Source organism: Phoxinus phoxinus (genome assembly GCF_949152265.1).
Source record: "Phoxinus phoxinus genome assembly, chromosome: 25".
Taxonomy (NCBI): Eukaryota; Metazoa; Chordata; class Actinopteri; order Cypriniformes; family Leuciscidae; genus Phoxinus; species Phoxinus phoxinus.
Genome location: NC_136900.1, coordinates 22994901 through 23007782, shown reverse-complemented (window position 1 = coordinate 23007782; position 12882 = coordinate 22994901). Strand labels below are relative to the sequence as shown.

At 35.4% G+C, this 12882-nt stretch overlaps 1 protein-coding gene across 2 annotated transcripts in view; it reads left to right on the top strand.

The window, feature by feature from the left end:
- Positions 1-5247: 5247 nt before the first annotated feature.
- Positions 5248-12882, top strand: part of dusp8a (dual specificity phosphatase 8a) — a 47172-nt gene continuing 39537 nt past the window's right edge. The window contains exon 1 of one of the 2 annotated variants that reach the window (XM_079603135.1): positions 5248-5557. The gene's annotated coding sequence lies outside the window, so the exon portion shown is untranslated. Of the gene's footprint in view, positions 5558-8917; positions 9105-12882 lie in introns of those variants that run through there. The other variant, XM_079603136.1, reaches the window with a different exon arrangement.

Here is a 12882-nt window from a genome sequence, read left to right as displayed (position 1 = left end):
TTTCTTACAATACAGATTGTTTCAAAGCAGCTTTAGAGAGATAACAGGAAAATAATACAACAAAGTTTGTTTCCAGAAGAAAATAGCGTCACAGTCCAGCTTAAGTAACTTCAGTGTCATTTCTTTTGCTCCCTCTGCCGAAAGTAGAACTGAAATTTTCAATCGTTTTGGTTATGATTACATTATTAATCAAAGTCACTGGTGATTTTATTTGCAGTTGATTTATAAGGCTGTGTCACTGTAAGTTAGTTGGTTGTTGTATTTTCTGCTTATCTCTTCCCTTTTTTCTGTTCTTGTTGTTCCTCTTATTTTCAATGATTCTGCACTCTAAAAAATGCCTGGTTGTTTCAACCCAATTTCGGGTCAAATATGGACAAACCCAAACGTTGGGTTAAAAATGTAATAAAAAAAAAATAACCCAACGTTTGGGTTTGTCCATATTTGACCCAAAATTGGGTTGAAACAACCCAGCATTTTTTAGAGTGTGGTTGTTAACCGCAGGTGTCATAACTAGGCTAATGCTCAATCATCACTTGTAAAGTGAATCTTTATTTCACTAATGCCCCTTCCACACAGAGATTCCAGAAAATACACGGATAATGTGTCCCGGGATCGTTTGATTTTGGTTCATTCACACTGCCAGTGATTTTACGGGATCTGTGAGTGCGTTCACATACACCCCGGTAAGATCCCGTAAAGACACGTGACGTCAGGATGAGACGTGTAACGTACGTGCGTCGAAAACATGTAGGGTCTACACTAACGCATCGCGTAGTAGGCTACCGTTCCAAGTCAAGTCATCTTCATTTATATAGCGCTTTTAACAATGTAGATTGTTCCAAAGCTGCTTTACAGAGATAAACGTATAATTTAAGGTAACAGAGTGTTTTGGCTTTATAGCGGTTCATAATATCTGAATAAAGATATTTTCCAGCTAAAGTTAGTTTTTATTGATTCACTTCCGTCGCAACGATCATTAGTTATTAGATTAGAGGCCGCTAAGACGACACCGTTCTCTCTACACAGACTTTAAACACGAACCTGTGAGAAACGCTGATGGCGCTCACACACGTGCGCAATAAGAATTAATTCTATAGTTATGCGCATTTGAATATATGTGTGCAGGTTTTTAATTCCCTACAAACCAAACCTTAACAAACTACTTGTCTGTCCTTAAACATTTTTGACAGAATATTATGACTTTATCAGTAGATACGCGAAACTGAAATTATCCTGACAACGTTTTATCTGTAGAGTGGTAAAGGGATCCTCCATATGGAGAGGCTAGTTGGCACTTTAGCACTGCGTTGACATCGGGTCCAGGCGAAGGTCCTTCGTCAGATCTGGATACGGCCTGGATCCGGCAGGCTGCGGGAAAACCTCGGGATAAACAAAGACACTAAAATTAGTGTAGATGCCATTCTTCTTATGATGTTACGAGTACATCAGGATTTATGGAAGGTGTTCCCAGTTCCGGCTGACCTAATCTATGCAGCCTAACATTGAGTTATAGAAGTCTATAATGCATTATGTGAATGCTAGGTCAAAGAGATGTGTCTTTAATCTAGCTATGAACTGACAGAGTTTGTCTGCTTCCCGGACAATGGTAGGAAGACTGTTCCAAAGTTTTGGTGCTAAATAGGAAAAGGATCTACCACCAGCAGTCGATTTTGATACTCTAGAGTCTAGGTATTATCAACTGGCCGGAATTTTGAGATCGCAATAGACGTGAAGGACTATAATGCGTTAAGAGCTCGCTCAAGTACTGCGGAGCTAAACCATTTAGTATTTTGTAAGTAATCAGCAATATTTTAAAATGTATACGATGTTTAATAGGAAGCCAATGCAGTGTTGACAGAACGTGGCTAATATAATCATACTTCCTGGTTCTGGTAAGAACTCGAGCTGCTGCGTTTTGAACTAGCTGTAGTTTGTTTATTAAGCGTGCAGGGCAACCACCCAGTAGAGCATTACAATAATCTAGCCTTGAGGTCATGAACGGATGAACTAATTGTTCCGCATTTTTGTCAATGAGAGCATATGGTGTAATTTAGATGGAAAAATGGGGTTTTACAGATACTAGACACGTGACTTTCAAATGAAAGGTTGGTATCAAAGAGCACACCCAGGTTCCTAACCGACGACGAAGACTTAACAGAGCAGCCATCAAGTGTTAGACAGTACTCTAGGTTATTACATGAGGACGTTTTTTGTCCAATAATTAGAATCTCTGTTTTTTTTCGAATATATAGTAGGAAATTACTAGTCATCGAATTTTTTATATCAGCTATGCATTCCGTTAATTTTGTGAATTGGTAGGTTTCGTTTGGTTTTGAAGAAATATACAGCTGAGTATCATCGGCATAACAGTGAAAACTAATTCCATGTTTCCTAATGATATCTCCTTAAGGTAGCATATACAGAGTGAACAGCAGCGGTCCTAGTACTGAGCCTTGTGGTACTCCATACTGAACTTGTGATTGATAAGACATCTCTTCATTTACTGCTAGAAACTGATAATGGTCAGATAAGTATGATTTAAACCATGCTAGTGCAATTCCACTAATGCCAACATAATGTTCGAGTCTATTTAAAAGAGTGTTGTGGTCAATAGTGTCAAATGCAGCACTAAGATCCAGTAACACTAATAGAGAGACACAACCACGATCGGATGATAAGAGCAAATCCTTTGTGACTCTAACGAGAGCTGTCTCGGTACTATGGTAGGGTAAATCTGGACTGAAAATCCTCGCAGATATCATTTCTTTCTAGAAAGGCCGGAACACAGTTGTGAGGATACTGCTTTTTCTAATATCTTTGACAGAAAAAGTGGATTCGAGATCGGCCTGTAATTGATACATTTTTTATTATCAAGTTGCGTTTTTTTAAAAAGCGGTTTAATCATAGCCAGCTTAAAGGTTTTTACGTATCCTAGAGACAAAGACGATTCCACAAAGCTGGCGAACGATCTCAGCTTGAAAAGACTTGAAAATAAATTTATTTTTTAAAATAATGTTTTAGTCAATGAAATCTAATGTGGCACTGGTTACGCGATATTCTCACTCTCGTGGATTGTGATTGACATGACAACGGTAAATGTTACCGCACTTATGACGGCGTGCATGGTTTTTTTCCGTGCGGTTTTAAATGCAAGAACACTTTCTGTGTGAATGACCCCAAAGTTAATATGATGTTGCCATTAATCACCAATAATAATAATCCATTAACTACAAGGATGGATTATGTGCTGTAAAGTGTCACTTTCAGATACACTTTCAAAAGTAAGCGATTGACCTCCTGATTAGAACCAAAAATTATCTTTGTTTAAAATGTAATTTCAAAGGCAGAACCATGAGTCCCGAAATTCTTTAAATGCTATACTTCAGCCAAGTGTAGGAATGCAGGACTGATCAGACTGTCCCACCCGAAGGCCGCTGAATATTGGCCTTTCTTCAGATCATTAACTCTATATTTACTTAGTTTTCTTTTCCTGAATACCAGTCTTTGACCTTGTGAGAAAGAAGTCAGGTCAGGTTATACAGAACAGTGACAGGTACACTATTGCCAACTGATTCCCACACAACTTTCCATAATCGTTAATAAAAGTATAACTTACTTATGTTCATTCATCATAGCCTACAGTACAGTTTTCCAGAGAATACAATGTTGCTTTCTAATGCAGTGGCTAATAAGTAGCCTAACTTTGACTTGCATGGTGTATTTTGCATGTTATGCAACTTTATGTAATGCAACACTGGCACCCAAGAGTTTTATCTGGTTCTGTATGTATAATTTATCATAAAGAATGTATTGTTTTACTCTAATTTCAGACCCTTACAATCGTACACTAAAACAAAATGAAATTAAACTAAAAATGAACTACATGTTTAAAACTGATCATCTAAAAAAATGAAAATAAACTATTTCAGTGTTGATGGTTTAAAAACGTTTATGTCAAATATCTGTAAAATTATTGCTTACAAGTACATTTTGCTCCTAATAAGTTTGCATATGAAGTAGATAGTGTCAGTGAATAACATTTCAGCTTGAGATGAACACATGAAGAAAACAAAGACAAATTAAGATAATAATAATTTGTAAACTGAATAGTTTTATTATGCACTGTTTCCAATCAAGCTGTTTGTTAAATTAAATGTATAATGTCAACTGTATCACAGTCATTTCCTTTACAAAACACAACATAGGGTATAGGCCTAATTGATAGAAATAACAAGTAGCGAAAATATAGATAAAAAAATATAACAATTCTTCTGCGATGCACTGTAGGGCATTGTTTGAAAACCAGAGTAAATTGAAAATGTTAATTTTGCAGGAAGTGACTTATAAATGCTGAAGAGTGTAATTCAACCCTTTGCCGCTAGATGACAGACTTTCACTGTAGCAAAAATATAGCACAGTTAGTTCTCTCCCTCCTCCAGAAGAGGGCGCTCGTTTAGAGACGTTCTACATTGTCATACATCCTATATTTTACAGCAAATAGAATTTGAACTGTACAATTAAAGGGATAGTTCACCCAAAAAAAGTCTCTCATAATTAGTTTACCCTCAAATTGTTCCAATCCTGTATGAGTTTATTTCTTCTGTTGAACACAAAAAATATAAGGTATTTTGAAATAAGATATTTTGAAGAATGTCGGTAACCAGACACTTGATGGTAGCCATTGACTTCCATAGTAGAAAAACGAAATACAATGGAAGTCAATGGGGTCCATACATGGTCTTGTTATCAACCAATCATATTTATCAGAATATCTTTTTGTTTTCACCATAAGAAGACAAACAAAACAAACACACACATAAAGGGTTGGAACAAACGGTGAGTAAATGATGACAGCATTTTAATTTTTGGTTGAACTATCCCTTTAACATTGCCATTAAATGTATGCCCATTTGACCCACTTTTAAGTATTATTTCATTAGCATAATGCTAACAACAGTATTTCACTATAAGTTCACTTTCTTGTTCATTTGTTGGTAGTTTATCTTTCTTTCAAAGAAACCAAAACAGCTGTTAAATATCCAGCATCGGGTTTATATCTCATGTCCAGCGAGTGACCTACAAAGTGCGCACTATAACCTAACGCGCTCGCTCTCTCTCTTTAAAACCTCAGTGTCCCTTTAATCTGCGGATCAGCGCGCTGACGTCAGCGAACCCCCAGGGCCACGCGCTCCCATTGGCTGGAGGTGACGTCAACGGCATTTTTTTCCCCTCCTGAACCATGACCTCATCCTTAGTTCATTTATAGTGCCTAAGTGCACCTTCTGTTTTCCCGGCTGGCTAATGTCTACCATCGCGCATCTCTCTTTTCGTCACGGCGTCACTCACTCACTCGCTGGCCCAGTCGCGCGGTTGAAGAATGAAAAGGTTTTAATGGTTTTGTAATCCGCGCGTGTGTGTGTGTGTGTGTGTGTGACAGACAGCAGTACAGACTCATGGTTAGTATACACTAGTGACGTCTGCTGGCGAATGGCTTCCCATCGGAGCGCAGTGCCCTACATGGAGAGCGGCTGAAACACTCGGGACAGGGCGAACGGAGGTGAGTGCAGGCTATGAAAGGGGCGTATTGATATTTGAGACCTCACATTTACGCATATGGCTTTATTTTTGACAATAGTCGAAGAGAGACTGTTTTTTTGGGGGGGGGACGTACTGGCGTGTATCGACCACTAGTGTCTCAATGAGGGCAACAATGCGCCTCAATGACATGTTAAACCAGACAGTGGTCATCAACATCATAATGTATCATCATTTATTGTTGAATAAGGTATGGTCATCTCATGCGGAGTGATGACAGATCATGTTTATGTTTGTCTTCTGATTTGAGTGAGGCTTGTCATGCATGTCTACACTGCAGTCTGGGAGCTTTGTGTCACTGGATGTACAACATCAGGTTTATAGTAGCCTACATTTCATTTACATGAAGCATTTCCATAATATAATACTAACATTAAACAATAATAACAAACGCATTCTATAAATATGTGTAAACAACAAATAGTAATTGAGTATTAATCATTAATGGTAACATTTGAATAGATAAACTATGATATTGTTTATTGTGTGTACTTTTCAATATGCATAATTTATTTTTTAATTTAATTTCATTAAGATATTAACTTTGTAATATATAGCTTCTATTATAACCTATATACAATATAATATTATTTATAGGGCTGTCAAAAGATGAATCGTGATTAATCACATCCAAAATAAAAGTTTGTGTTTACATAATATATGTGTGTGTACTGTCTGTGTATAATTAGGCTATTATGTATAAATACACACACATGCATGTATATATTTAAGGAATAATTGCATTTATATACTGTATATAAATTTATATAATTTATATTATATTTAAATATTTTATATATATAACCAATTTTTCTTAAATATATACATGATTGTGTGTGTTTTTATATATATATATAATTATACACAGTACACACACATATATTATGTAAACACAAACTTTTATTTTGGATGTGATTAATCACGATTCATCTTTTGACAGCCCTAATTATTTAGTTTGAATAATTATTATTAACAGTAACAATAATAATATGTTGTAATTGTTGTTATTTGTAATAATGTAACAACATTAATCCTATAAAATAGTAAGATACTTATTTATCTATATTATAATTTTTTAAAATCATGAATTGATATGAAACAATAAAATAACAAATAATACTTTAGACTATTTTTATATTGATAATCAATAGAGCCATTTAATGATGTATCATAGAGATTGACATATAATATATAAAATATAACGTCTTGACTCTTGTATAACAAAATAGTGTTATTTATTTTGATAATTTTGACATTATAATATATAAAATATATTGTCTTGTGTAACAAAATATAGTGTTATTTATTTTTATAATTATTATTAACGTTAGTAATATGCTTTTATTATAATGTATGCGCTCTCTAGTTTATAAATTAGCTTTATTATTACATAAATATAGATCTATAGTGTGTGAATCTCAGGCTGCAGGGTTTAGATCTTGCTCTGTGTTTTATTATTATAGTGATTATGATTTTTGAGTGAGCGGCGCACATGGTTATAATTTGTCTCAGAAGGAAAACTTTGAGAACGTTATAAGGACATAATTGATGCGTTGATGTGATATATTTGTGTGATTTAAAAAGCTCTTGCTCCACAATGTGAAAGGCAGATTGGCCCATGTGACCAAATCCAGTTCATCACAACAGATGATATCACTGCAACAATGATTAACAAACGCATGCAGGCTCAGAAAGAACAATGGTCTATATCAACGTGCGTATGGCACAGAGTCCAAATAAGTGACGCCATCCATATAGTTAATGAATAACCCGGATTAAGATATTTTGCTTTCTTTTATCTTCCATTCGGTGATGTTTGTCCGCTGTTGTTCAGGTGCAGTCTGTCATTATAAAGCAATCGCTGTCACTTTAAATAGAGATGCGCTTCTCTTTGTTTTGCTGTCATGGGCCATTTCAGCAAAAAAAAAGAAGAAGAAAAAAAATAGATTTCTTTTTTGTCGTTTCCCGACATGCAACTCGGAAGTAGTATCAAATCCCTGGAAATCAATAGAGCAGATGTTTGGTGTGTGTCTTGATTTGGGATGTGAGGCGACAGCCTCCGCAACCTCTCCGCATGCCCAGACAACTTTTTTCCCTTTCCGTTTTTATATTCCGTTGCCATGGCAACTGTGTAGTCTCACTCGGTCTCCACATCAGCATTTTGCACCACTGTTGTTTATGCCGGTGTTTTTGATGAGGTAAAGGAATACCGGTCCACAGATTTGGAATAATAATTCAGATTCAGTGTGTGTGTTTGAAATAAGTCTCTTCTGCTCACCAAGGCTGTTTTTATTTGATCAAAAATACAGTAAATCAGTGAAATATTATTACAGTGCAAAATAACTGTTTTGTATTTGAATCGATTTTAAAACGTATTTTATTCCTGCGATGCAAAGCTAAATTTTCAGCATCATTACTCCCGTCTTCAGTGTCACATGATCAATCAGAAATCAGTATAATATGATGATTTGCTGCTCAAGAAACATTTATTATTGTTGTTATTTTTATTATCGGTGTTGAAAACAGTTTTAGCTTAATATTTTTTTGTGGAAGATTTAGCAAGAATCCATTACATTTATATTTTTCATTAAAAAAAATAATCCTGAAAAAAGTATCACAGTTTCCACAACAATACCAAGCAGCAAAAACATTTATAATAACCATTATTAATAATTGAGTACCATAAATAATTGATAATAATTAAGCACCAAATCATCATATTAGAATAATTTCTGAAGTATCATGTAAAAACTAAAAACTGTGGTAATAATACTGAAAAGGAAAGCATTGTCATTGTTAGTTATTAGTTAATGCGTTAACTAATGGCACCTTATTGTAAAGTGTTACTACCTATTACTGTTTTACTGTATTTTTGATCAAATAAATGCAGTCTTGGTGAGGATAAAATAAAATTGTAAAAAAAAAAATGTCATCTTTGAAAATGCAAGACAGGTGTACTATAAAAAATATTTTCTTGATTTGTTATCGCAACTTTTTTTTCTTTTGTCAAATCAACTTAGATAATTAATGTGGTTCAGATAACACAAAATTTGAGTTTCTATTTATTAGACCAATCTCCTCAACTCAAATATGTTATTTTAATGAACTCAAAATTAAGGCAACCAGGTAACTTAGGCTACTTTTTTAAGTTAAACCAACAATCATTTTTTGTACAGTGAACAGTGCAAGGTAATGCACAGTCGGTGGTCTCGAGAGAATACACACACTTTCTTATTTCGACATACACAGTGTCAAACTGCAGTGCACAGCCCCCCCCCCATCCCTGCAACCGGAGTTGTCAAGCCGAAGGAACGCATTAGACACATGCAGCGTCAGCCTTGTTATTCTCTGACGTGCCTCCACTTCTTGCTCTCATCCTGCGGGCCGCGGGGGGGCTGTTGTCATGCTATCGACCGTCCGATCGCAGGAGAGGTTACAGTGAGGGTTTCTTTTCTCCAAGGTGTGGCTGTACATCCTTCCTGTGGAGCGATTAAAGAGACAGAAGGGTGGTAAGGAGGTTTCGGTCTCTGGTGTCTGGAATCCTGCGTGTGTTTGTGTTCTGGTGAGAATGTGCAGGTTATGGTTACTTATGGTGACTGGGATTGTGATCAAAACAAAGGCGTCCATGTTGGGATGCTGGTTGCGTGAGGCTGGTCCTCTGGCAGCGTCACTCTCGTAGCGCACTGGGTTTGTTTATGTGGACGTGATGTGAAACGAGCCGTTTCATTATGAAACTGATGATTATTTGACTTACAACTGTTTAGAGAGAAACACTGGAAGTGCGAAGTGAAATGGAGATTGTGTGTGTGTGTGTGTGTGTGTGTGTGTGTGTGTGTGTGTGTGTGTGTGTGTGTGTTTGTTTATGTTCCTAAACATTCTGCTGGAATTCTTGTTTTTCTTCTTTTGTTTCCTATATAGCAAAAAGTCCTTTATTTAATATACACATATATATATATATAAATAAATAAATATACAGAAATGTGTGTATGAGAGTCTGTGTGTGAGCCTCCTGATTTCTGCAAGGCGCTGCAGATATCTGAACGTTGCAGCGTCACCCTCCCTCAATGCAGCAGCAGACGGAGATTGAGAAATAGACAGAAAGATAAAGTGTGAAAGTTTAAAAGCAGCTTATATTTAAGGTTATTATTAACATATATATTACAAAGATGAAAAAAAGCATAACATTTTTTGGGGGGGTTTTGAACAAAAATTAAACAAACTGTAAATGTGCACTAAAATACAAATAAAAACTCAATACATTTTCATAATTCATACTTTTTTTCCATAGTTTTGTTTTTAATTTTTTTTAAATGATATGACAACTAAAACATTTGCAAGTGAACAAAAACTAAATAAACTATAAATATGTGCTAAAATACAATCAAAAACTCAATACATTTTCATAGGTCTTAGTTTTTATAAAAAAAATTGTTAAGTAAAATAACAACTAAAACAATTGCAAGTGAAAGAAAACTAAATTAACTATAAATGAATAAAATACACATGAAATCTCAATAAAACTGGTTTAAAATAAAAAAAATTCTTAATAGTTTTTTGTTTAATTTTTTAACCAAAATAAAAAAAAAACGTTTGCTAACATAAACCGAAAACTATAAATGCGTGATAAAATACAATGAAAACGTAATAAAACTTGATCAAAATAGTCATGTTTGTTTCTTTAAATTTTTTTTTTTAGTTTTAAGTAAATTAAAAACCAAAACATTTGCACACAAACAAAAAATATACATTTATATTAAAGTATAAACAGAAACTCAAGTTAAAGTCTTCATAGTTTTTTTGGTCATTTTTTGACTTTTCGTATTTTCAATCAATGTTGGAAGGACTTATTTAATTAATTGCTTAAAGGTAGCGTAGGCAATGTTTTTCATAAACACTTTTGTTCTACTGGTTGAAGCTCTCTTCAAATCCTGATAGCATATATAGATAGTTACATCTTATGTGGAAGTCTGAGGAGGACCAAAACATTTTTTTTCCAATCATTGCATAGGATGTCCCTCCTGCCTGTCAACCTATTGCAGACCTTCACACACCTTCACATGCAGACATCACACGTCATCAGCGTGTTTCATGAGACAATGCAGAGTTAGACAGACGTCAGTCACTGAGCGCCGCAAACAAACCGCAGCCACCTTTACAATTCCTCCTGAACCAAAACAACAAGCTTTTACTACGTTCACACCGCGTCATAATTACCGTAATTATGAGATGGCGACCCGTGATGTTCTATGCAAAGCTGTTCATGTCCTCGGAATTATGTGTTGCTATGGAAACACTATCAACGCCCCAAATAATTTGCAGCAGTCAGGTGGTAGTCAAAGTTTTTTTTACGTTCATTATTATCGTAATATTATGAGGTATGAGGTAGTTTAACGCCGTCTCTGCTCTGGCTGTGCACGTTCATGAAGGAGGCGTGGCTTTGGAGACGCTCTGAAGGGAGGGTGGGATCTCAGCTAGCGTGCTATTGCTAGCCTCTCCGAAATTGCCTACTGTACCTTTAAGCCAGACTTTAGACTATTCTGTCCAAGGAAACAACCATTTAGACACGAAGCAACTGTCTGATCATCATATAAAATAACAGACCAGATTGAGGAATAATTCACCCAAAAATGTTGTTCCAAACCTCTATGACTTTCTTCGTTCTGTGGAACACAAAAGAAGATATTCTGAGAAATGTTTCAGTGTTTTTTACAATTGAAGTCAATGGGCAAAATGTCTTCTTTTGTATTCTGCAGAAGAAAGAAGCACAGGTTTTGGAATGACGTTAGGGTGAGAAAATGATAATAAATCTTTAATTTTTGGATATTTTTTGGAAGTACTATTCGAGCCATTATAGGAAAATGGAATAATTGGTGATGTTGAGTTATAAGGAATGAAACCTAAAAATACTAAAATTATTTTCCAAAAATACAAATGGAGTAAAAACTATGTTGGAACCATTAAAGCTGAACATAAAATAAACTTCAAATAAACCAACAATACAAAACAAAATAAAAGCTAGTTAAATTTCCAAACATTTAATAACACTCTAAAAAATGCTGGGTTGTTTCAACCCAATTTTGGGTCAAATATGGACAAACCCCAAACGTTGGGTTAAAAATGTAATTTAAAAATGTAACCCAATGGCTGGGTTTGTCCATATTTGACCCAAAATTGGGTTGAAACAACCCAGCATTTTTTAGAGGCAGTTGGAGGAGAGCTTATCCTGATCATCTGCTTAACCTTAACCTTAACCACAGCCTTGGTTGTCTTCGTTCTGTGTGCTATCTCTGCGTAGTTGCTCACTAACATGTGCTAATGCACAAGGCCCTGTTGCGTTTTCCAAGGAAACTGATCATATGTAAGTCCTCGGTCTGCCAAAGACACCAATTCTAAAGCATCAGAATTTGTCATAGAGGGACATGTTTGTCCGGTTGGAGGAGAAAGGTTACCTCTTTCCACTTTCACTTTTGGTGTGGTTAACCTTCCATTAGTAAGCCAGTGGAGGAGGGTGAAAGCCAACACCATTTTTTTTTAATGACGGGTGTTGTGTAGAGTAGACGTTTGGAGGAATACGACTCACATGAGATATTTAGTTTGAGAATATTTTGTCATGTTGGACTTTGATCATACTTTTGTATGTGTTTTTGCTTTTTAACAATGTTAATTATAGGTTTCCATCCAAAGTCGCGAATTTAACTTATGAGCAAAATTGGAATATCGCATAAAACATTCACAAATAAAGCAGCGTTTCAATCCCGTGTGTTGAGGAGAACAAAATTGCTCACTTCCTGGGAATTTGGTGCAAAACATCTGTTATGAAAATGGAAGTTGCTTCAATGGGGGAAGCCTGTGGCTCTTTTTATGCAAATCATGAATTATTTGCGCCTCAGTGTAGACAAAAGTCATTAAACGCTGTCTGTCATAAGGGGTGGGCGATATGATCAAAATCCTGTTTCATAACATGAGGAATTTTATTTCACAATATCACAATACAGTTATCTTGTGTTATTTTATCTTATTCCTGTTATTAAAAATAAGAAAAAAACGAAGCAAATTACAAACAATAGGACAAATACAATAAATATTATGAACTACAAATTAAGTTTTTGGCAGGTACAATCGGTTTATTTAACATGCAGTTAGAATTAGTACAGAAAATACTCTCATTCTCTAACGATAGCCATTTTATACCGTGGTAACGATATTGCCATACCGCCCAGCCTTAGCTAGCATGTAATCTTGTGTTCAGAGGCGGATGTGGTGATTGATAAGACGGTTCTGAGAGTA